The sequence below is a fragment of the Pan paniscus genome, chromosome 1 (assembly GCF_029289425.2).
Source record: "Pan paniscus chromosome 1, NHGRI_mPanPan1-v2.0_pri, whole genome shotgun sequence".
Lineage (NCBI taxonomy): Eukaryota > Metazoa > Chordata > Mammalia > Primates > Hominidae > Pan > Pan paniscus.
In genome coordinates, this window is record NC_073249.2 from 101,552,531 (window position 1) to 101,579,349 (window position 26,819).

General features: G+C 42.4%; 1 long non-coding RNA gene and 2 pseudogenes across 1 annotated transcript in view; 1 reads left to right on the top strand and 2 right to left on the bottom strand.

Moving 5' to 3' along the window:
- The window catches only part of LOC129394584 (uncharacterized), a 68,458-nt gene extending 62,863 nt beyond the window's left edge, over positions 1-5,595 (bottom strand). Inside the window, exon 1 of the long non-coding RNA XR_008621883.1 lies at positions 5,467-5,595. This is a non-coding gene — a long non-coding RNA (uncharacterized LOC129394584). The remainder of the gene's footprint in view (positions 1-5,466) is intronic.
- The window catches only part of LOC117978246 (neuroblastoma breakpoint family member 15-like), a 512,107-nt pseudogene that overhangs the window by 394,330 nt on the left and 90,958 nt on the right, over positions 1-26,819 (bottom strand).
- LOC117981017 (leucine-rich repeats and immunoglobulin-like domains protein 2) overlaps positions 5,848-26,819 on the top strand; it is a 33,958-nt pseudogene continuing 12,986 nt past the window's right edge.

A 26,819-nucleotide genomic window follows, 5' to 3' on the forward strand; every position in this document is an offset into this window, starting at 1 on the left:
ATAGATGGAAAGAAGTAGTCAGTTTAAAAATATATTTTGGATTTGCTGATGGGTTGCAGTAAGGTAAGGAGTAGATGGAGAATAAAGGGAAAGGAAAGAAGACTCAAAGATGAGTTCTAAATTTCTGGAGATTTTTCTTTAAAAATTGTGGTAAAAAATATATAACATAAAATGTAACAATTTGGAACTATTTTTAAGTATACAGTTCTGTGGTAATAAGTACATTCACATTATTGTGCAACCATTGCCACCATCTATCTCCAGAACTTTTTTCATTTTCCCAAACTGAAACTCACTATGCATTAAACAATAACTCCCCATTCTCTCCTCCTCCTAGCCCCTCCCAGCCCAGACAATCACCAATCTATTTTCTGTCTGTATGAATCTGACTACTCTAAGTACCTCATATAAGTGCAATCACACTATTTGTCCTTTTATAATTGATTTATTTCACTTAGCATAATGTTTTCAAGGTTTATTTATGTTGTAGCAAGTATCAGGATTCCCTTCCTTTTTTATTTTTGAGATGGAGTTTCGCTCTTGTTGCCCAGGCTGGAGTGCAATGGCGCAATCTCGGCTTACTGCAAACTCCGCTTCCCAGGTTCAAGCGATTCTCCTGCCTCAGCCTCCCGAATACCTGGGATTACAGGCATGTGCCACCACGCCCGGCTAATTTTCTGTATTTTTAGTAGAGACGGGGTTTCACCATGTTTGCCAGGCTGGTCTCGAACTCCTGACCTGAGGTGATCCACCCACCTCGGCCTCCCAAAGCACTGGGATTACAGGTGTGAGCCACCATGCCCGGCCAGGATTCCCTTCCTTTCAAAGGCTGAATCATATATATACATACACACACATATATACCAAATTTTGCTTGTTTATTCATCCATTGATAAGACACTTGGGTTGCTTCCACGTTTTGGCTATTGTGAATAATACTGCTATGGAACATGGGTATACCCATATTTCTTCAAGCCGTTTCAATTATTTTATGTTTAATTTTTTGAGGAAATGCTGTACCATTTTCCACAGCCTCCCCTCCCCTCCCCGCCCTTCCCCTCCACTCCCCTCTCCTCTCCTCTTCTTTCTTTTTGAGATGGAGTCTTGCTCTGTTGCCCAGGCTGAAGTGCAATGGCGTGATCTCAGCTCACTGCAACCTCCGCCTCCTGAGTTCAAGCAATTCTTCTGCCTCAGCCTCCTGAGTAGCTGGGATTATAGGCATGCACCACGAGGCCCAGCTAATTTTTGTATTTTTAGCAGTGATGGGGTTTCACCATGTTGGCCAGGCTGGTCTCGAACTCCTGACCTGAGGTGATCCATCCGCCTTGGCCTCCCAAAGCGCTGGGATTACAGGTGTGAGCCACCGTGCCCGGCCAGGATTCCCTCCCTTCCTTTCAAAGGCTGAAATATATGTATGTATGTGTGTGTGTATATATATATATATATATATATATATATACACACACATACACATATATATGTGTATGTATATATATATACACATACACATATATATGTGTATGTGTGTGTATATATATATATATATATATACATACACACATACATACCAAATTTTACTTGTTTATTCATCCATTGATAAGACACTTGGGTTGCTTCCATATTTTGGCTATTGTGAATAATACTGCTATGGAACATGGGTATACCCATATTTCTTCAAGTCGTTTCAATTATTTTATGTTTAATTTTTTGAGGAAATGCTGTCCTATTTTCCACAGCCTCCCCTCCCTTCCCTTCCCCTCCCTTCCCCTCCCCTCCCCTCCCTTCCCCTCTGCTCCCCCTCCTCTCCTCTCCTCTCCTTTCTTTTTGAGATGGAGTCTTGCTCTGTTGCCCAGGCTGAAGTGCAATGGCGCGGTCTCAGCTCACTGCAACCTCCGCCTCCTGAGTTCAAGCAATTCTGCCTCAGCCTCCTGAGTAGCTGGGATTATAGGCATGCACCACGAGGCCCAGCTAATTTTTGTATTTTTAGCAGTGATGGGGTTTCACCATGTTGACCAGGCTGCTCTCAAACTCCTGACCTCGGTGATCTGCCGCCTTGGCCTCCCAAAGTGCTGGGATTACAGGTGTGATCCACCATACCTAGCCAGCTACACCATTTTATATTCCTACCAGGAATGTACAAGAATTACAAGTTTCTCTACATCGTCACCAAACTTGTTATTTTCTGGTTTCTATACATATACATATACATATACATATAATATATATATAATACCCATCCTACTAGTTGTGAAGTAGTATCACATTGTGGTTTTAATTTGGATTTCCTTGATGATTAGTGATCTTGAGCATCTTTTACTTGTGCTTATTGGTCATTTGTGTATCTTTGGAGGAATTCAAGTCCTCTGCCTATTTTTAAATTAGGTTGCTTTTTTGTTGTTAAGTTGTAGGAGTTCTTTATGTTTTTCTGGATACTAATCCCTTATCTGATATATGATTTGCAAATCTTCCATCACATGGCGTACCTTTTCACTCTGTAGATAGTGTCCTTTAATGAACTGTTTTTAATTTTGATGAAGTACAATTTATCTATTTTTTCTGGCTTTAAGTTTCACTTCAATAAATAGTAGTTACAATTGTTATCATTATTCCTTCTTTGCTTTAGTGGGAAAAGGAAACAGGGAAAGGAAGAGATGGAAGGAGACAAAAATGCATTCTCACTAGATTTGGGCATATTTACAGAGAAGCAGTGAAATTAACAGTAATTTTTTTTTTTTTTTGAAATGGAGTCTTTCTCTGTTGCCCATGCTGGGGTGCAGTGGTGCAATCTCGGCTCACTGCAACCTCCGCCTCTCAGGTTCAAGCAATCCTCGTGCCTCAGCCTCCCCAGCTGGGATTACAGGCGTGCAGCACCAAGCCTAATTTTTGTATTTTTAATAAAGATGGGATTTTGCCATGTTAGCCAGGCTTGTCTCGAACTCCTGAGTTCAAGTAATCTGCCCGCCTCGGCCTCCAAAAGTGCTGGGATTACAGGCATGAGCCACTGCATCCGGCCAAATTAACAGTAATTTAGTCAACAATAAATATTTATTCAGCATTGCCTATATTCCAGACACTGCTCTTAGCAATGGGGATATAAAATGAGAAAACATATCTGTAACATTATGCTTTGGAAAGATAATTCTAGTGACAGCTTAGAGACTTGGATACAGGAGAGACTGGAGGACAGGAGATGGGTTCAAAGGTTATTGAAATAGTAGTCATATGAGATGAAGGTCTGAACTAAGTAGCAGTGGGGATGGAGAGCTGGGGAAAGATCTGAGACATTCCTGAGGGGGAATCAAGAGAGTCTAGTGATTAGATGTGACAGGAAAGAATGGGGGGAAAGCACAGGCAATCCTGAGACTTCTAGTTTGAAAGAATAGAATTGATCAGGTTAGTTAGCTATGACTTTGCAAAGAGTAAAGTCCGGAGGTAAGGAGATATAGGGCAGCTAAATTGTAAGGGATTGGGGTTTATGTTAAGGTGTGGAACAAGGGATATCAAGTGAGTAGTTTTTTTTTTTTTAAGTAATCTGGAGCTGGGGTATTCTGTGCTTATGGATTCCACTGAACTCTAAAATCTCAGCCCAGGTACTTTAGCACCCACGAATTAATTAGACAATTTAGGGCAATGAATATAAAAGCTCTATATTCCATTGTTATTCAGAAATAAATCATTAAATTCTGTTAAAAACACATATTTGCGGCTGGGTGTGGTGGCTCATGCTTGAAATCCCAGCACTCTGGGAGGCCGAGGTGGGCGGATCACCTAAGGTTGGGAGTTCGAGACCAGCCTGACCAACATGGAGAAACCCCATCTCTACTAAAAATACAAAATTAGCTGGGCGTGGTGGCGCATGACTGTAATCCCAGCTACTCAGGAGGCTGAGGCAGGAGAATCGCTTGAATCCAGGAGGCGGAGGTTGCGGTGAGCCGAGATCGTGCCATTGCACTCCAGCCTGGGCAACAATAATGAAATTTTGTCTCAAAAAAAAAACAAAAAACAAAAAACAAAAAAAATGTGTATTTGTGGCCAGTCACAGTGGCTCATGCCTGTAATCCCAGCACTTTGAGAGCCCGAGGTGGGTGGATCACCTGAGGTCAGGAGTTCGAGACCAGCCTGGCCAAAAAGGCAAAACCCCGTCTCTACTAAAAATACAAAAATTAGCCGGGCATGGTGGTGCACACCTGTAGTCCCAGCTACTCGGCAGGCTGAGGCAGGAGAATCGCTTGAATACGGCAGGCGGAGATTGCAGTGAGCCACTTACTGCGGAGGATACAGGTTAGAGAGCATTAATTTCTAATGGCCCCATTTGGTATAGTTTCATAGGAAAGCTCTGAAACTATAATGTAGAAAGGAACTAAACTGCCTCCTTTTTTTTTTTGTAAGGTTCTTGCCTATGCCGGATTTCTTACCAGAGTTTGTTAAGTCTGCTCAACAGCTAAGGGAAGAAGGCTAAGAGTAAGTTTCATTCCGCTGTCTTGGCTTTAAAAGTTTGGTTTGGACTGTAGCATTGGATATGGCCTTGTTTCCAATATATACTTCAATATTAAAAAAAAAAACAGAAAAAGGTTTTTAAAAACATAATTACGACTCCATAATCTGCCATGGGAAAGATTGCTTTCAGTTACTTTCTATGAGAACCCTAACCTAGGCATTATCATTCTTTTTAACCTGCTCAGATTTTCAATTTATGTCAGAAAACCCATGTTAATGTCGAACCTGCCTCTGCCTCAAGAGTAACCTGGTTTAACCTCTTGGGGCTTGTTGCATCATCAGCAATAATTGTCTTGCCAATGTCACAGTCACTGAAGGAGCAAACAAGATAACAGATGCAAACGCCCTTTGAAAAGTTCACTACATATAAGTGAACCATCACTATTAATCTCAAAGTCTTATTTACAACTTTGGATGGCTGAATGAGCATAAGATGGCCAGACTTCACTGTTCCTAGTAAGTTTTCCATAGCCTCTGCTTTAGGAGAAATAAATTTCCTCACCTCCAGTCTTTGCTTTGTTGACTGCTCAACACCCTCTTGTCTCGCTTGCTTTTCTGAGAGTGACCTTGACAGCATCCCTCCAAAGAGAAGGGTATTTCCCTTATATAGACATGCAGGTGCAGTCCCACCAAAATTTATTGAACTCCAAGCTAGAACAAAAGGTGGAGGTGCACCGATGAAGAAACAGGGCCTCTGCCTTCAGGAGCTTACAAGGCCATTAACAGAGAGTGATATTGATCTTATGCAAATGGCAGTTGCCGCCTACTTGCAGAAGAGCAGGGGCTACAGCCAAGCAGCAGGGGGCAGAAGAGGCTCGAGCTCGGCTCTGGAGGCCGATCTGGCCAAAGTCAGGATAGAAGCTCCCGTGACCCATTCGTGTGTGCGACTTGGAAGGCAGCCCTTCTGCCACTCCCCTTTCTTAAAGCCTAGAGCAAATAAAAGATCCTTTTCTACTACAGTAGATATACCTGTAGTCAGGACTTTGAACTCACAGCTATTCGCCGCACCATTCCCTCTTAAGGAACTACTGCGCCCTCCAGCGGAAGAACAGCGGCGGAACTCCACAGCGGCAGCTAAAATCCCTGAACGCTTTAAAGTCCTTCTCCTCAAGAGACTCGGCTGCGTCTGGCCCCGCCCCCTCACTGAGTTCCGCCCCGGGCGCAACCTCATCTTATGGCACCGATTGGCTGGCCCCTGTGCGTGAGGACGTTGCGCCGTGGGGAGGGGCGGACGAGAAGTGTCCGTCAGGCCGTGTGTCCCAGGCCGTCGACCCCGCTGTCGCGCTGCGTCTGCTCCTTGCATGCCTTTAGATGGTACAGCCTGCAGCCGGGGCTTCGGGAGACAGTGCAGCCGCCGAGCATCTCTGCTGAGCTTCTCCGCCGATCCTCCTTTTCTAGCAGGCAGCTCTTCTAGGCCACGTCCAGGTCGAGGGGGAAAATGGCGCCGGCGCCCCTAGGCGTCCCGGAATAGCAGTTGCTGGGTTGTCGATCTAGATTGCTTTCTCGGTTACTCTTCATTGCCCAGACCGCTCTCCTCCTGTTGCCCGCCGCCGGAGCAGGTCTCTGCCCCGCGCCCTGCTCCTGCCGTATTCCTCTCCTGGACTGCAGTCGCAGGAAATTGCCCGCACCGAGCTGGAGGGCGCTGTCGGGCTTGCTGCCCCCCGACACCGCTATCCTGTGAGTAGAGCGGCCAGGCAGAGTGACCAAAAGGAGGGGGAGCCTTCCCTCTACAGGGGGCAGGCAGGAGGGAGACAGGCCTGGTCGGAGGGTGTGGTCGAGAGCCTAAGCTCTGAAGGAAACTGCCGTCAGGATTTTATGAACTTTGTTTTAGGTGGTGGGAGCCTGAAAAAGCCGGTGTTAAGGTTTCTGGAGAATTGTATGAAGACGAGGGTTAAGATTCTTGGGGCCAAGGAGTCTGTGATTTCCTCAACTGGGGAGGAAATGGGGCGGGCATATTTAATGGTAAGGACTCACGGGTCCTGGGCACCAGCATTGACTTTGGATGGTTGGTGGGGCGGGGGGTGGGTTGAGCACGGAACAGTGCTTTCTGCTTATTTTGAGCTGCATTATTTGGTGTGTACCTCAGACTTAGTGGTCCTCAGGCACGTGATTTTATAATCACAATCGCCAAAGACCTATGAACTGTCTTTAGTCCTTAGTTCGCATGTTGGCTGATTTTGTGTTGCAGTTTTGATACTTAACAGGGTTGAAAAGTTCATTATGATGAATCAGGAGATCCTGTAATTCAGAATATCTTTGTAAGTAGCATTCTTGATCTAATTTAAACTTCACTGTAAAGAGGAGGAGTATTTTTTGCAGAACCATTTGATGCTTTGTTTTCAGCGCATCTTCTTGTGGCAAAGAACCCAAAAATCAGTTCTGCTTATTTATGTATGTAAAGCAGGTACAACGGTTGAATGAATTCTGGAGTTTCCACTGTTGAGTTTTCACTTTGACAGGTCTTTATTAGACAGTGGAACTTGGAGGGCTCCTTAGTCTGAGTCAGCCTGGTGGTATTAGGAACAACAGCAGGTATTAAATGCTGCAATTATGGGGCTTCTTAACCACTAACATACAGTTATTTCTCGTCACTAACTGAGCAGCACGTTTATTAACTGACAGATTTCTGATGGAGTCGTTAAGAAAGAGTCATCACTGGGCCAGGCGCAGTGGCTCACGCCTGTAATCCCAGCACTTTGGGAGGCCGAGGCGGGCCGATCACGAGGTCAAGAGATCGAGACCATCCTGGCCAACATGGTGAAACCCTGTCTCTACTAAAAATACAAAAAAATTAGCTGGGTGTGGTGGTGCGCGCCTGTAGTCCCAGCTACTCGGGAGGCTGAGGCAGGAGAATCGCTTGAACCCGGGAGGTGGAGGTTGCAGTGAGCTGAGATCACGCCACTGCACTCCAGCCTGAAAACAGAGCGAGACTCCGTCTGGGGGAAGGGGGGGTCGGGGAGGAAGAGGGGCCGGGGGCGGTGGCTCACGCTTGTAATCCCAGCACTCTGGGAGGCTGAGGCGGGCGGATCACCTAAGGTTGGGAGTTCGAGACCAACCTGACCAACATGGAGAAACCCCATCTCTACTAAAAATGCAAAGTTAGCTGGGTGTGGTGGCGCGTGCTTGTAATACTAGCTACACCCTGAGGCAGGAGAATCACTTGAACCCGGGAGGGCGAGGTTGGGGTGATCCGAGATCGTGCCATTGCACTCCAGCCTGGGCAACAAGAGTGAAACTCTGTCTCAAAAAAAAAAGGAGTCATCACTAAAAAAATAGGTTGAAGTGCAATTAAAATTTGAGAGGCTGCTTGGATTTTTATTGGAAATAGAATACAAATAAGAGGTGTTGCGGAGGTTAAGAAGTATTTATATATTTGCAAATAGGTTAGCACAGATAGGAAAGAAAGCTACCTCGTAGTCATTGAAAAAATTAACATAAATAATCATATCTTTTAGTAAACATAGAACTGCAGTGTAGTAAGATGCTTTCTCTTTCATGGTAGTGACACCTGTAGTCACTTCTGGTTTTATTGACCCAAATTTAAAAACAACTATCAGTGTGCAGTGTAGTGTCAGTTAAACCTAGCACAGCCTCTTTGTTATGCAGCAAGTGCCTTTTTCTAAGACATTCTTGGAAGAGCTATCTGATTATAACAATAAGTCTGGCACAGATTTGACAAAACAGCTTCATTTAGCTGTAATTGAAATGAATGTGGCCTATACTTTTTTTTTTTTTTTTTTGAGATGGAGTCGCGCTCTTGTTGCCCAGGCTGGAGTGCAATGGTGTGACCTCGGCTCACTGCAACCTCTGCTTCCCAGGTTCAAGTGATTCTCCTGCTTCAGCCTCCCAAGTAGCTGGGATTACAGGCGTGCGCTACCATGCCTGGCTAATTTTTCATATTTTTAGTAGAGGTGGGGTTTCACCATGTTGGCCAGTCTGGTCTTAAACTCCTGATGTCAGGTGATCCACCCACCTCAGCCTCCCAAAGTGTTGGGGTTACAAGCATGAGCCACCAAGCCCGGCCTGGCCTACTTTTTTTAAAATTTTTTTATTTAAGAGAGAGTCTTGCTCTGTCACCCAGGCTGGAGTGCAGTGGCACGATCTCAGCTCAGTGCAGCGTCTGCCTCCTGGGTTCCAGTGATTCTCCTGCCTCAGACTCCCAGGTAGCTGGGTTTACAGACTTGAGCCAGTATGCCCACCTAATTTTTGTATTTTCAGTAGAGACGGGGTTTCACCATGTTGGCCAGGCTGGTCTTGAACTCCTGACCTCAGGTGATCTGCCCACCTTGGCCTCCCAAAGTGCTAGGATTACAGGCACGAGCCACTGCGCTTGGCCACAGCCGGGCCTACATTTAAGATTCTCCGTTGGTTGGTAAACATTTAGAAGTAATTTTATGTAAGATATATTTTTGTGTTAAGGTTTGATTTTTGTTTAATCAAGACCAATTGCCTAGAGCCAAGTGACATTCAGAATTTTTAATGTCCTATAATGAAATGACATTTTCAGTTGAAGTGAAATGACTTAGAGAACAATTCAGTTGTAGAAATGTAATTGGATGGAAGTCTTACATTGGTAGAACTCTTAGAATATTAAAAGATAGTACCGTACTATTTTAAATTGAGAAATGAAACATTCTTCAGCAGTTGCCTTTAGCTATAAAACCACCCAGTACATTTGGGTTTCTTTATGTAATTTTGAATGTTGAAATACATGTAATGCTTTAAATATATTAGGGATTCAAATATATGCTCAAACTTGTGACCATCAAAATGATTATGGACAAAATTCATTAATACTGATTTTTGGAAACATACTCAGATACTGTCTTTATGCTTCTCTGTGTGAGAAACTCTCTAGAATAGTATTTGATCATTCAGAGCTTGACTGGGTTCTCTGTGGGTATAGAGCTCTGTTTCACGTTGTTCTGATTACACACACATACACAGCATTGAAAGACTAGGTTTATGACTCAACTTCTTATTTTGCAAAGTAACTTTGTTAGAACCCCTTTCCCCCAATGATGTGTTGTCTTGGTCATTTCACGATAGTACCAAAACATTAAGAAGTATGTATTTTTAGGGTTAAGGACGCTTCTATAGATTATATAGATTTAGCTTTATGAAATAAAAGTAACCTTTTCCTTACTGTTTTATTTCACTGTAGACTGTTAAATTTTTTTTCTTTTTTTTTTGAGATGGAGTTTCTCACTTTCGCCCAGGCTGGAGTGAAGCAGCCTGATCTCGGCTCACTGCAACCTCTGTCGCCTGGGTTCAAGTGATTCTCCTGCCTCAGCTTCCTGAGTAGGGATTATAGGCGCCCTCCACCATGCCCAGCTAATTTTTGTATTTTTAGTAGAGAAGGGGTTTTGCCATGTTGGCCAGGCTGGTCTCGAACTCCTGACCTCAGGTGATCCGCCCACCTTGGCCTCCCAAAGTGCTAGGATTACAGGCATTAGCCACTGTGCCTGGCCAGCTGCTAAAAATTTTGTCTTGGATCAGTATTGGCAACCAGTGCTGTACTTGATTAATTTATTGAATTATATATATACTTAGTTACCTATAGTTTTTTAGTTCTTTCTATTTTCATTATAATTGTTTAAAATTTGTTTGCATTTGTTTCTTTATAATAGTTGTGAACAGATTCGTTTTTTAGCATAGAGGACATAAGCTTATGTTGAATAGCTCTAGGGAAGTCTTTCCATGTGTGACTTGAGCTTCAACCTCTGTAGCTATTTTAGTAACCCTGGCAAAATGTTTTCACTATTTATTTATTTATTTATTCTACTTTAAGTTCTAGGGTACATGTGCACAACTTGCAGGTTTGTTACATATGTATACATGTGCCATGTTGGTGTGCTGCACCCATTAACTCGTCATTTACATTAGGTATATCTCCTAATGCTATCCCTCCCCCCTCCCTCCACCCCATGACAGGCTCCGATGTGTGATGTTCCCCTTCCTGTGTCCATGTGTTCTTATTGTTCATTTCCCACCTATGAGTGAGAACATGTGGTGTTTGGTTTTTTGTCCTTGCAATAGTTTGCTGAGAATGATGGTTTCCAGCTTCATCCATGTCCCTTCAAAGGATATGAACTCATCCTTTTTTATGGCTGCATAGTATTCCATGGTGTATATGTGCCACATTTTCTTAATCCAGTCTATCACTGATGGACATTTGGGTTGGTTCAAAGTCTTTGCTATTGTGAATAGTGCCACAGTAAACATACGTGTGCATGTGTCTTTATGTTTTTACTATTAACATGTGGATTTAGTCTTTTTTTTTTTTTCAGATGGAGTCTTGCTGTGTTGCCCAGGCTGGAGTGTAGTGGTGGGATCTTGGTTCGCTGCAACCCCCGCCTCCTGGGTTTGAGCGATTCTCCTGCCTTAGTCTCCCAAGTAGCTGGGATTACCGGTGCCCACCACCACGCCAGGCTAATTTTTGTATTTTTAGTAGAGACGGGGTTTCACCATGTTGGCCAGGCTGGTCTTGAACTCCTGACCTCAGGTGATCCACCCACCTCGGCCTCCCATGGATTTAGTCTTGATCCCTTAAAAGAGTATGAGCTCACTAGCAATGACTTGTGTGATGTCAAGCAAAAACTTCATAGCTTTGCCTGTATTTCATATTTCCTTCCTAAAGGGGCAGATCATTTGCAGTTCCTTTCTACTTTTTTTTTTTTTTTTTTTTTTTTTGAGATGGAATAGTTTCATTCTTGTTGCCTAGGCTGGAGTGCAATGGTCCAGTCTCAGCTCACTGCAACCTCCGCCTCCCAGGTTCAAACGCTTCTCCTGCCTCAGCCTCCCGAGTAGCTGGGATTACAGGCATGCACCACCACGCCCAGCTAATTTTGTATTTTTAGTAGAGATGGGGTTTCTTCATGTTGGTCAGGCTGGTCTCGAACTCCCAACCTCAGGTGATCTGCCCACTTCGGCCTCCCAAAGTGTTGGGATTACAGTTGTGAGCCACCACAACCGGCCAGAGGAGGCAAAATTTTTTGAGATAACTTTGTAACTTGCGGTTGGATAATCTAGCTGAAATGTAAAAGTAATCTACTTTAATAGCTTTAAACCACAAGTTGGTAAATTGAAAATGAGCCCTGTGACCTGGTGCAGTGGCTCACGCCTGTAATCCCAGCACTTTCGGAAGCTGAGGCCGGCTGATCACTGGAGCCTAGGAGTTCAAGATTAGGCTGGGCAACGTGGCACAACCCACTGTCTGTCAAAAAAAGTGCAACAGTTAGCCAGGTATGCTGGTACACACCTCTAGTCCCAGTTACTTGGGGGGCTGAGGTAGGAGGATTGCTTGAGCCTGGGAGGCAGAGGTTGTAATGAGCCGAAATCGTGCCGCTGTATTCCAGCCTGGGAGATAGAGCAAGATCCTATTTAAAAAAAAAAAAAAAAAGAGAAAGAAAATGAGCCCCTTTAAAAAAGGTACAGATGGCCGGGCACAGTGCTCACACCTGTAATCCCAGCACTTTGGGAGGCAGAGGCGGGTACATCACGAGGTCAGGAGTTCGAGATCAGCCTGGCTAAGATGGTGAAACCCCATCTCTACTAAAAATACAAAAATTAGCCAGCCGTGGTGGCGGGCGCCTGTAATCCCAGTTACTCTGGAGGCTGAGGCAGGAGAATTGCTTGAGCCCGGGAGGCAGAGGTTGTAGTGAGCTGAGACCACTGCACTCTAGCAACAGAGCAAGACTCCATCTCAAAAAAAAAAAAAAAAAAAAAAAAAAAAGAAAAGAAAAAAGAAAGGTTATACCTTTGGAGGGAAATCAGGAGAAATCTTTTTTTTTTTTTTTTTTGAGGCGGAGTCTTGCTCGGTTGCCCAGGCTAGAGTGGAGTGGCACAATCTCGGCTCACTGCCACCCGAGTTCAAGCGATTCTGCTTCAGCCACCCAAGTAGCTGGGATTACAGGCGCCCACCACCATGCCTAGCTAATTTTTGTATTTTTAGTCAAGACGGGGCTTCACCATGTTGGCCAGACTGATCTCGAACTCCTTACCTCGTGATCCGCCTGCCTCAGTCTCCCAAAGTGCTGGGATTACAGGTGTGAACCACTGCGCCTGGCCCGAATTTTTTTTTTTTTTTTTTTTTTGAGACGGAATCTTGCTCTGTCGCCAGGCTGGAGTGCAGTGGCACAATCTCGGCTCACTGCAACCTCCGCCTCCCAGGTTCAAGCGATTCTGCTGCCTCAGCCTCCCAAGTAGCTGGGACTACAGGCACGTACCACCTCACCCAGCTAATTTTTGTATTTTTAGTAGAGACGGGGTTTCACCATGTTGGCCAGGCTGGTCTCCAACTCCTGACCTCATGATTGGCCCACTTTGGCCTTCCAAAGTGCTGGGATTACAGGCGTGAGCCACTGCCCCCAGCCTATCAGGAGAAATTTTAAAACAAGTTAAAGCAACCCATTCTCATTTGCTTCTGGTCTTTTTTATTTATTTATTTTTTTGGAGACGGAGTCTCGCTCTGTTGCCCAGGCTGGAGTGCAGTGGCGCAATCTCGGCTCACTGCAAGCTCCGCCTTCCAGGTTCATGCCATTCTCCTGCCTCAGCCTCTAGAGTAGCTGGGACTACAGGCACCTACCACCACGCCCGGCTAATTTTTTGTATTTTCAGTAGGACGCGGTTTCACCGTGTTAGCCAGGATGGTCTTGGTCTCCTGACCTCATGATCCACCCGTCTCGGCCTCCCAAAGTGCTGGGATTACAGGCGTGAGCCACTGTGCCCGGCCTGCTTCTGGTCTTTTAACTACCTTACTATGTGGTTTCTTTTCAAGGTACCTCATTATCCATAGTAAATGTTGTGAATGAATCAGGGCATTATCTTAGCTAATTATTTCAAAATCATCTTTTTAAACAAAGAAAAATTCTAAATATGGGAACACTGAAAGTTTTGTTTTTTTTTTTTTTTGAGACGGAATTTTGCTCTTGTTGCCCAGGCTGGAGTGCAATGGCGCAATGTTGGCTCACTGCAACCTCTGCTTCCTGGGTTCAAGGGGTTCTCCTGCCTCAGCCTCCTGAGTAGCTGGGATTACAGGCATGCACCACACGCCTGGCTAATTTTTGTATTTTTACTAGAGACGAGGTTTCACCATGTTGGCCAGGCTGGCCTCAAACTCCTGACCTCGTGATCTGCCTACCTTGGCCTCCCAAAGTGCTGGGATTCCACGCATGAGCCACTGCGCCTGGCCCAAAAAGTTATTACTAACTCTGGTTCCCATCTGACTCTGCATCTGGGATGTTTCGTCTAATTGCCTCAAAATTCGGAAAAACGTATCCACAAGTAATCTTTCATTTTTTCTTTATCTTTGTTTTTATAGAGCCTTGCAGCCTCCATTAGATAGTTACTAAATATTAATGAATAAGTAGTTGCATGCAGTGTCATGATGGCTGACAGCTGTAGATGGAGGTGTTTTTAGTGGTCTGAAACTGTATACTGGTCACCCATTTCTATTTTTTTTTTTAATTTTTTGAGACAGAGTCCTGCTCTGTCGCCCAAGTAGCTGGGACTACAGGCATGTGCCACCATACCCAGCTAATTTTTGTATTTTTAGTAGAGACGGGGTTTCACCATATTGGCCAGGATAGTCTCGATCTCTTGACCTCGTGATTGGCTGGAATGCAGTGGGGTGATTTCAGCTCAGTGCAGCCTCTGTCTCCTGGGTTCAAGCAATTCTCCTGCCTCAGCCTCCCGAGTAGCTGGGATTACAGGCACCCGCCACGAGGCCTGACTGATTTTTGTATTTTTAGTAGAGATGGGGTTTTACCATGTTGGCCCGGCTGGTCTCAAACTCCTGACCTCAGGTGATCCGCCCACCTCAGCCTCCCTAAGTGCTGGATTACAGGCGTGAGCCACTGTGCTCGGCCTCCAGCCACCCATTTCTAAAGTTGAGATACTTCAAAAGTATTATGGATGTCTCTCACATAATCTCATGTAATAGAAAGATTATCTTTTTTAGACAGTAGCAGAAACAGCAGTTTTAGTTTGCAAAAGAAACACCTTAACTGGATATTAGTGGCCAAGTAAAAAAATTAAGTAAATAAAAGACGTAGTAAATCCCTAAACCAAATTGGGAATGAGGCGTGGGAAAAGCTGCTATGTTTCCAGAATCCAATATACTTTGCCCCTGGCTTGCATGATACTGTTACAATGAACTGTTTCACTTGCAACAGTCATTTCAAAGCATATACGATGCTTTCACTGTATTAAGGATTTTAACATATTTTGTCTTCTTTATCCTGGTATATCTGGGGAAGTGGTAAACAGCAAATGTGAGCCTTTAAAATCTAGTGATATCTTCAAGACATTTTTGTTAGTTTATAAGATATCTGAACAAGAAAATCTGCAACAAGAGAGCCTAAAGAAATCTGATCTAATACAGATCTGATACAGATCACCTGGGCTTGGTTGTTACACAATTATACCCTGGTGTATTAGTCTCTTGCACTGCTATATACAATTAAATCAGACTGGGTAATTTATAAAGAAAAGAAGTTTAACTGGCTCACAGTTCTGTAGGCTGTACAGGAAGTGTGGCACTGGCATCAGCTTGGCTTCTGGTGAGGCCTCAGGGAGCTTTTACTCGTGGCCAAAGGCAAAGCGGGAGCAGGCAATTCACATGGCAAAAGCAGGAGTGAGAGAGAGAGTTGTGTAGGGGAGGTGTCACGCTATTATTTATTTATTTAGAGACAGGGTCTCTTATTTATTTATTTATTTGAGACAAAGTCTCTCTCTGTTGCCCAGGCTGGAGTGCAGTGGTGAGATCTCAGCTCACTGCAACCTCCACCTCCCAGTTTCAAGCAATTCTCCTGCCTCAGCCTCCTGAGTAGCTGGGATTACAGGTGCTTGCCACCATGCCTGACTAATGATTTTATATTTTTAGTAGAGATGGGGTTTTGCCATGTTGGCCAGACTGGTCTCAAACTCCTGACCTCAGGTGATCCACCCACCTTGGCTTCCCAAAGTGATGGGATTACAGGCATGAGCCACCACGCCCAGGCTGGAGTTCAGTGTTGCAATCATGGCTCAGTGCAGCCTCAACCTCCCTGGGCTTTGAGGATCCTCCCACCTCAGCCTTCCAAGTAGCTGGGACTACAGATGTGTGCCACCATGCCTGGCTAATTTTGTGTAGATTTTATAGAGACAGGGTCTCGCCATGTTGCCCGGGCTGGTCTTGAACTCTGAATCTCAAGCAGTCTGCCTGCTTCAGCCTTCTAATTACTGGCATTATAGATATGAGGCACCATGCTTGGCTACTGCACACTTTTTTTTTTTTTTTTTTTTTTTGATATGGAGTCTCCCAGGTCTGGAACTCCTGAACTCTAGTAATCTGCCCACCTCAGCCTCCCAAAGAGCTGGGATTACAGGCATGAGCCACCGCACCTGGCTGCTCACTTTTTTTTTTTTTTTTTGAGACGGAGTCTTGTTCTGTTGCCCAGGCTTGAGTGCAGTGGTGCCATCTTGGCTCACTGCAACCTCTGCCTCCTGGGTTTAAGCGATTCTCCTGCCTCAGCCTCCCGAGTAGCTGGGATTACAGGCACGTGCCACCACACCCGGCTAATTTTTGTATTTTTAGTAGGGACGGGGTTTCTCCATGTTGGCCAGGCTGGTCTCGAACTCCAGACCTCAGGTGATCCACCTGCCCTGGCTATCCAAAGTGCTGGGATTACAGATGTGAGCCACTGTGCCCGGCCAGCTGCACACTTTTAAGCCACCAGATCTCATGTGAACTCAGAACATCCTCTGCCCATCAGGCTTTGGGTTATTAGATGGATTTCTGGACTGGTAACGTTCTCAGCCCCACCTGTACCTTAGACTGTTGCTTGGAGAGCTTTTACAAAATACCATTGTTGAGAACACTTAGACACAGGATGGGGAACATCAAATGCCAGGGCCTGTTGTGGGGTGGGGGGAGGGGGGAGGGATAGCATTAGGAGATATACCTAATGTAAATGACGAGTTAATGGATGCAGCACACCAGTGTGGCACATGTATACATATGTAACAAACCTTCACGTTGTGCACATGTACCCTAGAACTTAAAAAGTATAATAATAATAATAATAATAATAATATTGGCCTTATCCCGGTGATTCTCTGATTTGTTTGGTCTGGGGTGGGACTTAACTATCAATATTAATCTTCCCTAGTGAGGCTAATGTGCAGCCGTGATGGAGAACCACTGAACCATAAGCAATTTTTGCTTATTGAATGTTAGTTGAGGAAATCTGTGCTTTACTTAATTCTTTTTTTTTTTTTTTCTGAGACAGAGTCTCGTTCTGTCACCCAGGCTAGAGTGCAGTGGCGCAATCTCGGCTCACTGCAACCTCTGCCTCCCGGGTTCACGCCATTCTCCTGCCTCAGCCTCTCGAGTAACTGGGACTACAGGCACCCGCCACCATGCCCGGCTGATTTTTTATATTTTTAGTAGAGACGGGGTTTCACCGTGTTAGCCAAGATGGTCTCGATCTCCTGACCTTGTGATCCGCCCGCCTCGGCCTCCCAAAGTACTGGGATTACAGGCATGAGCCACCGCGCCCGGCATACTTAATTCTTTAAAATTATTTTCTGCTTTGAAGGACCCGTTTATTTTTGTAGAGATTAATGTCCTAATTATGTTTCATTATATTAAAAATGTTTTGCATTTTCCAATGTAAAACAAATAAAATCAGCACATGAGTAATCAAAGGATTACTTGTATATTAAGATAATCACTTGGTTTCCTAATGCTAGAAAATACATTTCCTTCATCTTAGATGGATGACATTTTATATGCTTTATTCTTTAAAGGTCTTTCAATCCTGATGGAAAACTGGCATTTAACCAGTTGAGAAAAGATCACATCATATTAAGTAAAGGCTTAGCAAAATGTTTTTTAGAAATACTCTGAAAGCATTCTTATATTTCCTATGCTAGAGAAAATGACTCAACACATTTATTCTGTATTATTTCAGTCATGAAAAATGTTACAATATTCAGTTGGTGCAAATAAAAAATAAAAGCAATTTAAGTAATTACACTCTATCCAAATTATTGATTTCATGTTTGGCAGAAAAACCTGGAGAATGGAATAGTTAATTGAACTTTACTTTGTTGTAAACCAGTTTTTTAAGGTATTTGTATTCTCTATCTCTTCTCCTTTTGCCTTCCTCAGCCTTTCCCAAAAAAGACTGTAATTACATTATTTGTAACAAATAACTGGCAGAATAATTGCCAGAATAACTAGTGGGTGATTAGCAGTTTTAAAGTTAAACCATTAACAGAGGAACAGTAGTGAAGTGTGGTGTAAATCAACTTGTAACTAAATTCGTGTTTTTTTGTTTGTTTTTTTGAGACAGAGTTTCATTCTTGTTGCCCAGGCTGGAGTGCAATGGTGGGATCTCTGCTCACCGCAACTTCCGCCTCCCGGGTTCAAGTGATTCTCCTGCTTCGGCCTCCCAAGTACCTGGGATTAACAGGCATGCGCCACCATGCCTGGCTAATTTTGTATTTTTAGTAGAGACGGGGTTTCCCCATGTTGGTCAGGCTGGTCCCGCACTGCACTTCTGACCTCAGGTGATCTGCCCGCCTTGGCTTCCCAAAGTGCTGGGATTACAGGCGTGAACCACTGTGCCCGGTCTATCCTGAAGATCTTTACCTAATGTTTATCCAATATAGCTAGCCATTTCTAGTTCAACCACAAAGCAAAAATGCTTCCAGGAAGCATTTATTCACGGAAAAGACTCAGATCTCATTTACTCCTAATTCAGATAGTTCTAACAGGAGGTGGGGTCTCCTAGCCTATGGCAATTGATTAGAAACAAATTTTGTAAAAAGTTAAGTAGCCTGTTACAGAAAGGAAGACTGAAAGTTCCAAGAAGTGAGAGCTTTTAGTGTAAAGCTGTTAGTTGTAGAGGAAAAGCCAACTTACAAGAGCAGACAATTTTCAGAGTTGTTTTAGAATTCTTCTGTTTAGTTCAGTTTACTCCAAGAATATTCAAGATCATAAGCACGTTAAATCACAATATGGTAATTGATTATAATGGTAACCCTGAGGTTTTTTTTTTTTTTTTTTTTTGAGATAGTTTCACTCTTGTTGCTCAGGCTGGTGTGCAGTGGCACCATCTTGGCTCATGGCAACTTCCGCCTCCTGTTCAAGCGATTCTCCTATCTCAGCCTCTGAGTAGCTGGGATTACAGCCACACGCCACCACGCCTGGCTAATTTTTTGTATTTTTAGTAGAAATGGGGTTTCACCATGTTGGCCAGGCTGGTCTTGAACTCCTGACCTCAGGTGATCCACGCGCCTCGGTCTCCCAAAGTGCTGTGATTACAGGCGTGAGACACTGTGCCCGGCCGAGTATTATCTTTAAAACTAAATTATGCTAGGTACACTCTTAACAAGGCAAGGATTTCCATTCACAAAAGGAAGCGTAAATTATGCAGGCTAAATGAAGCACTGTCATACCCAAAATATTAGATACAATATTTTCTTATGCTTTAACTTTTACAAAGGGCCTCTTTGTCAGAAGTTGCTGAAGTTCCCGGTTCAGCCTATTATTGCTGCATATTCTTGAAAACAAAATTGTTGATGATTCAGATGTATGTGTGACTGTGCAGAAGAAAACCCCTCCATTTCTGTTGCTGTAGGACTTTGTTGCAATTAGCTTGCTGAACTTGATTTTCTCTTCGAACTGTTGTGATTGCTTTGTACATCCTATAAATAATTTACCCCTGATGGTACTAAACGACTACATTAATGGCACCTCTGGCTCCACATGATATCAAGGTCATTAATAATTCATCATTTATTACAGCTACATCCTTGTAGATTAGCATGAGTGGGAACTGAGTTTACAACATTGAGATCAGGCCCTCTGAGAGACCTTTACTCCTCTGTCATCATATCTATAAATATTCAGATATTAGTGGTGTTAGAAAATAAAGGGAGGACTGTTACAGAGCTAGACTTTAGGTTAAGTTTATTAAGCATTAGGTTTACAGCCTGGGCAACATAGGGAGACCCCATTTCTACAAAACAGAATAAATTAGCTGGGCTTGGTGGCATTTGCCTGTGGTCCCAGCTGTAAGGAGACTGAGCTAGGAGCATTGCTTGAGCCTGGGAGGTGAAGGCTGCAGTGAGGTGTGATGTCACCACTGCATTTCAGCCTAGGCAACAGAGCTTTAGATTACTTCAAGTTCTTAAGTACATTTTAGGGATATTTGAAAGAGAGTTCTCCATTTCAGGACTCCTGCTTTTTTAAAAAAAAATTATGCAAACCACCTGGAATTAATGGACATTGGGAAGGACAGTGAGAGACTTCAATTTTTAAAATCATCCAAATCCATATTCCAAGAGCTTTAAATCTGATATTTGAAGTCTTCATTTATTTGTTTATTTTTAATTTTTTAATTTTTTTGGGGATAGAGTCTAGCTCAGTCATCCAGGCTGGAGTGCAGTGGCACGATCGCAGCTCACTGCAACTTCCACCTCCTGGGTTCAAGCGATTCTCCTGCCTCAGCCTCCCGAGTAGCTGGGATTACAGGTGCCTGCCACCATGCCTGGCTAATTTTTGTATTTTTAGTAGAGACGGGGTTTCACCATGCTGGCCAGACTTGTCTCGAACTCCTGACCTCAGGCGATCCACCCACCTCGGCCTCCCAAAGTGCTGGGATTACAGGTGTGAGCCACTGCGCCTGGCCCCGAAGTCTTCATATTTTAGTCTTCTGTCTTTTGGGAGGTACTTTTAAAAAAAGAAATAGGGAAGGCATGCTTACGGGGAACACGAGTATGCCTGTGCACTCCTGTGTGCACGTGTCATTTGATCAAATTCCAGAGTGAAATTAGGCGTAAAAGCTAATTTACCCATTTGCAGTAAAGGAGAATAATAGAGTTGATGTTGAATTTTCTTACAGTTTTGGAGTGACTGCACCTCTGAGAATTGTTAAGTGTTGCTTTCGGAAAAAGAAAAACGTTACTAAAGTTGACAGTGCTTACAACCCTAGCGCTTAGTCCACTGCCTGGCACATGGTCCAATAAGTGTTTATTGTATGCATGACTGATCAGATCAATCCATGTAATTCTAGTTAGACACTTGATAACTTAAAACAGTTGTACTGATGCTGATGTATATTAGTTGCTTTCTATGATAGTACTGCTTTGGGAGTATATTTCAGTTCACCTTTAGTGTTTTTCAATCTTAATAAATGTGGGTTTGTTTTAGAGGGTCCAGAGAGCCTCATTATATGGGGCTCTGACCTATGAGGCTGTTTGAAAGCATATATCCTTTCAACAACATTATCCGGTACAGAGGCTGCAAAGCATTTCAGGTATCCTTTGGGTTGCATTGAAAAGCCTATAGGTTCTTCAAAGATAGGAGAAAATTACTCTTTCCCAAAACAGAGGACACTGGACAGTTTTCACTAATACCAAATACTAAGTTATTTATAACGTATAAATTGAGTTTCATTTTATTGCTTTAGATTTCTTTAATAATTATTTTCTTTAAAAATGATTATGTGGGTCAATGATTATTGACAATCATAGGAGAACTCTAGGGGATGAATACAGTCAAGAGTTACATTGCCAGGAAGATTTAGGGTTGGGAAAGGCATTATGAACACTGTTAGGATTAAAATGAAAGCCCTTAATCTGGAAGGGGAAAACTGCTAAGTTATAGTAGTCACCAGATACAAAATTAGATCATATTATGCTAGCCTGCTACACAGATGATATTAGCTCTTCATTTGCCAGACTAACCAGCTTGGAGTAGAATATAGAATATCTAACTTAAATTAGAACAGTTGAATTTCTCCTTGAGTCAAAACACCACAAAACAACAACAAAAAAATCTTTTCACTTATATTTTTATACAAGTGTATGTGTTTGTTGTTTAGTAGCAAGAGTGAATTGGATGAAGTATCTGAACATGAGATTTTTATGTGTAGTGAATTCATATTTTTATCTTTTATATTTTCTGACACCCTCCTCCATTCATGAGTGTCCTTGAGCTGATACCTTGTGCCAGACATCTTGGAATATTTTAGAACTGTTGTGGAAAAGTGATGGTTTAACACACAGCTTTAGTTATGATATGGTGTAAATTAAGCTCTTAAATGAAAGTGGCTAGCTTTTACAGATAGGCCGGCATGAATCTAGCTGAGAACAAATTGTTCTAATGTGATAGAGACATTATTCAAACCTGCATGCATCTGTCAACTGCTTATGGTGGCATAGTGAGATAAAGTGATCTGTAATGTTTCTGTAATGTGTCCCTGTTGCTAGCCATATTGTAACATACAGCACATCTTTTAGGCAGACAGCTTGTGTGGGCTGCATTCCACCTCAGCCTTGTAAAGATGCCAGAAGCATCAAGGTGAATTTTTAAAGCCTATTTAACTATTTAGACTTGACTAATTTCAGTGAAATCTCTACTGTATCTAATAAAGTACTTGCTAGAAGTGAGATGAAATTTCAAATTTATAACTTTTATTAGTTGTGTGACCTTAGATTGGCCAATCAGTGATCTTTCTATGCCTGTTTCCATATTAGGAAAGTATTTTAAAAGTATTTGCCTCATAAGATTGTTGTGTGGATTTAGCCAGTTAATATGTGTCAGGTGCATAGAAGAATGCCTGCCTGCCTTTATAAATGCTGGCCACCAATGCCATCATTATTATTAACATAATTTGGGGTGAGATTAATTTCCTCTTCCTGAAGGTGGATTGCTTTTTTTTTTTTTTTTTGGAGACAGAGTCTTGCTTTGTCACCGAGGCTGGAGTGCAGTGGTGCAATCTTGGCTCACTACAACCTCACTACAACCTCCGCCTCAAGGGTTCAAGTGATTCTCCTGCCTCAGCCTCCCGAGTAGCTGGGATTACAGGTGCATGCCACCATGCCTGGCTAATTTTTTTTGTATTTTTAGTAGAGATGGATTTCACTATGTTGGCCAGGCTGGTCTTGAACTCCTGACCCCGGGTGATCCACCCGCCTTGGCCTCCCAAATTGCTGGGATTACAGGCGTGAGCCACCATGCCTGGCCTTTTTTTTTTTTTAAAGGAAGACCACATCCCTATCAAGGATGTGGTCAACTTCAATTTTAATTTAGAAGCTCACCATTTTGACTTGTGAAATATATCTTCAGATGTATTTACAGTTAAGGCATAATACATAGTCACTACAGGGAATAAAGAAACTCTTTAAATACTGCAATGGAATGATCTAAGATGTATTATTGAGTGAAAAAAGCAAGGGGCAAAATGTGTAAATTGTTGTGTCATTTCTGTAAAAATTTGCTGTACATGCATAAAATATCCAGAAGTCTGCACAATAAATGGCATATTTTCATTTGTTGTTACTGGGAAGGGGAATTGGGTGGCTGGAAACAAAAGTGGGAGACTTTTTACACTTTTTGATTATTGGACCATGTGAATATATTCCCGAACTCAGAAGCTACACACACATATATAAATACACACACGTAAAGTAAAATAGCTATTTTGAAATTCAGATACATTTTTATTCATCCTTTATAAACATTCTTGTCTATACTACTCAAATTGACATTTAAGAGGACTTTTTTTTTTTATTAAAAAATTTTTTTTGGCTGGGTGTGGTGTCTCACGCCTGTATACCCAGCATTTTGAGAGGCTGAGATGGGCAGATCACGAGGTCAGGAGATCGAGACCATCCTGGCTAACACGGTGAAACCCCGTCTCTACTAAAAACAGAAAAAAATTAGCCGGGCATGGTGGCGGGCGCCTGTAGTCCCAGCTACTTGGGAGGCTGAGGCAGGAGAATGGCGTGAACCTGGGAGGCGGAGCTTGCAGTGAGCCGAGATTGCGCCACTGTACTCCAGCCTGGGCAACAGAGCGAGACTCCGTCTCAAAAAGAAAACAAAAAAAAATTTTTTTTTTTTTTTGAGACAGAGTCTCGCTCTGTCACCTACGCTGGAGTACAGTGACGTGAACTTGGCTCACTGCAACCTCTGCCTCCCGGGTTCAAGTAATTCTCCTGCCTCAGCCTCCTGAGTAGCTGGGATTACAGGCGTGTGCCACCACACCTGGCTGATATTTGTATTTTTAGTAGAGATGGGGTTTCACCAGGTGAGTCTTGAACTCCTGACCGCAGGTGATCTGCCACACCTGGCAAATATTTGTATTTTTAGTAGAGATGGTGTTTGCCAGGTGAGTCTTGAACTCCTGACCTCAGGTGATCCGCCTGCCTCAGCCTCCCCAAGTGCCAGGATTACAGGCATGAGCCACTGTACCTGGCCAAGAGGACTTTTTGTATTTCTATTTAGTTTCTTTTTTTTTCTTTAGGTCTACTTTCCAGGACTAAACTAAGAATGATATTTTGTCCCCTTTCAGGGATTTGAGTCATAATCAGTTGTCTAACTGGAACATCAGCTTGGAATCACAAACATTACAGGAAGTGTAAGTTATTTTTATTTATTTAAAGTTATGTTAAATTCCTGAGGGAACTTAATAAATTGTGATTTGTGGGATGTTTAATCCAGAGATGCCATAAAAAAATTGAAGGAAAAAATTAGTTAAATTATTTGAAAACCTAAAATGTTTTCTTTGGCTTTGTTATTATCAGACTGTCTTGGCATTGGGTTGGTGATTTCAAGTTGCAGGCTGTGGGGGAAATATTTTACCTTCCTGGGGCTAAAAGTAAGATTTACGCCTCTTCAGAGTAAATGTGTTTTGATTTTGGTCAAGTTTTCAGCCAGTGAAACTCTGTTGTATAACCTTTTTAAATGTCTTGACATGTTATCTAAGATTGGAAGCATCATGTCTAAAGTAGATTTATATGAAATAGAGTATTCTTGATATTGTATGAGAATGTAATGATTGATAGAATTAAGTTTTTCTCTTAACTAAAGTTTTTCCTTTAATACTGAGATGTATTATGTAATTTTGGAAGGAGTTTTCTAAGATATTATTAATATTAGTTTTTGCGTTGTTACATTCCTAGAGGCACAACCGTTAAGGTATATAGGCCTATTTGCCTCTACAATTAACACCATCAGAACCCTGAGATTTACTTTCCTTTTTAATTCTTTGCTAACAGGGATAACTTCTTCATGCTAATTGTCTCTGCATTCTCTCCTCCTGGCCCCAGATTCACTGCTTCTAATACGTTGTGGATGAGTACACAGTTGACAAGTTTGTTAGCTGAAAGAGTAGGCACTGAGGAAAGGCCTGAAAATGCTTCAGTGGGAAGTGCATGAGCTTTATTGCATGGACTTTGTAACTTTGGTTGGTTTCCTGAAGGTCTTTACTTCTGGTTTCTTTTCTGTGTTCTAGATTGTTGAGGTTGTTCAGTGACTAAAAACCAGGTTAATGAAATGTGATTGTATTAGATTTGCTACTAAAACATTTGAGACAAACTGTTTAAAGGGCTGCTGGGATCAGATGCAACATGTTATGTTATCTGTAAAATTAGTGATAGGTTCCATCTCTGGGTGGGCTGATAAATTTCATCTGTGGTCTCAAGTAACACTCTCTAACATTTGTATAGCTTTAGAAAAAATATATATACATTTGTGTGTGTGTGTTTATATATATTTAGAGAAAGAGAGATCTGGATGGACTGATTATGCCTTCTTTGTTTAAGGACTCAAATTAGCTGCCATAACCCCAACTTATTCAAAGAACTTTGCTTGAACTAACAATATTTAATGTGCAAAATACTTTGTAACCTTTCTGATATTAATATCAACAGTAGATCAACACTATGAAAATACATTTCTTGGCCAGGCATGGTGGCTCACGCCGGTAATCCCAGTACTTTGGGAGGCCAAGGTGGGCAGATCACCTGAGGTCAGGAGTTTGAGATCAGCTTGGCCAACATGGTGAAACCTGTCTCTACTAAAAATACAAAATTAGCCGGGTGTGGTGGTGCATGCCTGTAATCCCAGATACTCAGGAGACTGAGGTAGGAGAATCACTTGAACCCAGGAGGCAGAGGTTGCAGTGAGCCAAGATTGCACCATTGCATTCCAGCCTGGGCAAAAAGAATGAAACTCTGTCTCAAAAAAAAAAGAAAGAAAATACATTTCTCATTAAAACCTCTAATTTCTCAATAAATACATTTTTATTTTCGTCTAACTCATTCTGAGTCATATTCTTTTTCAAATTTGGCACTTATTCTAAAGAATGTGTGTTAGCCAGAAGGTAGAATCCAAGAGGTAATATTTCCCTCACTAAACATTTAAATCTGTTTTTCCTCTTGCCTAGGAAAATGAATTACAATGAACTAACAGAAATCCCGTATTTTGGAGAACCTACATCTAATATTACTCTACTTTCATTGTAAGTTAGTAAGTTTTCAGGTTTTTTACTTAAATTATGAAAAGTATACATTTTTTTTTTAAAGCACATATATTGTTGATTCTAATTAACATTTTTGTGGCCTGGGGTGGATCAGTGGCAGCAGCTTCATTATAATCTTTGTTTTACAGAGTCCATAATATAATCCCAGAAATAAATGCACAGGCGCTCCAGTTTTACCCTGCTCTGGGGAGTTTAGACCTCAGCTCAAATATAATATCAGAAATCAAGACATCTTCATTTCCTCGCATGCAGCTTAAATACCTGTAAGTAACACAGATTAAATTAGATTTACTTTAAAGCACATGTTTATGGGGACTGTTGTGGGGTGGGGGGAGGGGGCAGGGATAGCACTGGGAGATATACCTAATGCTAGATGACGAGTTAGTGGGTGCAGCGCACCAGCATGGCACATGTATACATATGTAACTAACCTGCACATTGTGCACATGTACCCTAAAACTTAAAGTATAATAATAATAAATAAATAAAAATAAAATAAAATAAAGCACATGTTTATTATTCATCAGTACCTATCCAAAAATATTTGGTTATTTATTGTGCTTTTTATATGCATATGTGAGACAAACCTAGAGTTGGTGTGTTGGGTGGTTGGCTTTGCCACTCACCCCACAAGCCCCCTAAAGAAAGATCGCACTATTGTCAGAAAATATTGGTAGATATCAAGGGTAATTTTGAGATTCAATTTTGTTTGTTTTTTTTTGAACCAAGCTTTCTAAAAGGTAAATAGAGATTTGTTAAACAATGGCTTACTGTATATAATGATAATTAGCATGTGTGCCAATGTTTTCCAGTTTACAAAGCATATTCACACATGCTGTTTTGTAACAACCTAAATGAAGTAGGTAGCCTCTTAATTTTGTAGATGAAGAAACAGAGCAGTTAAATGATTTATAAAGTTGTGGATGGGCATTAAGTGATAGACCTGGGGGCTTAGACATAGATTTTTGGCAGCTTTCTAGTGGTAGAATTTTTATTTTACTA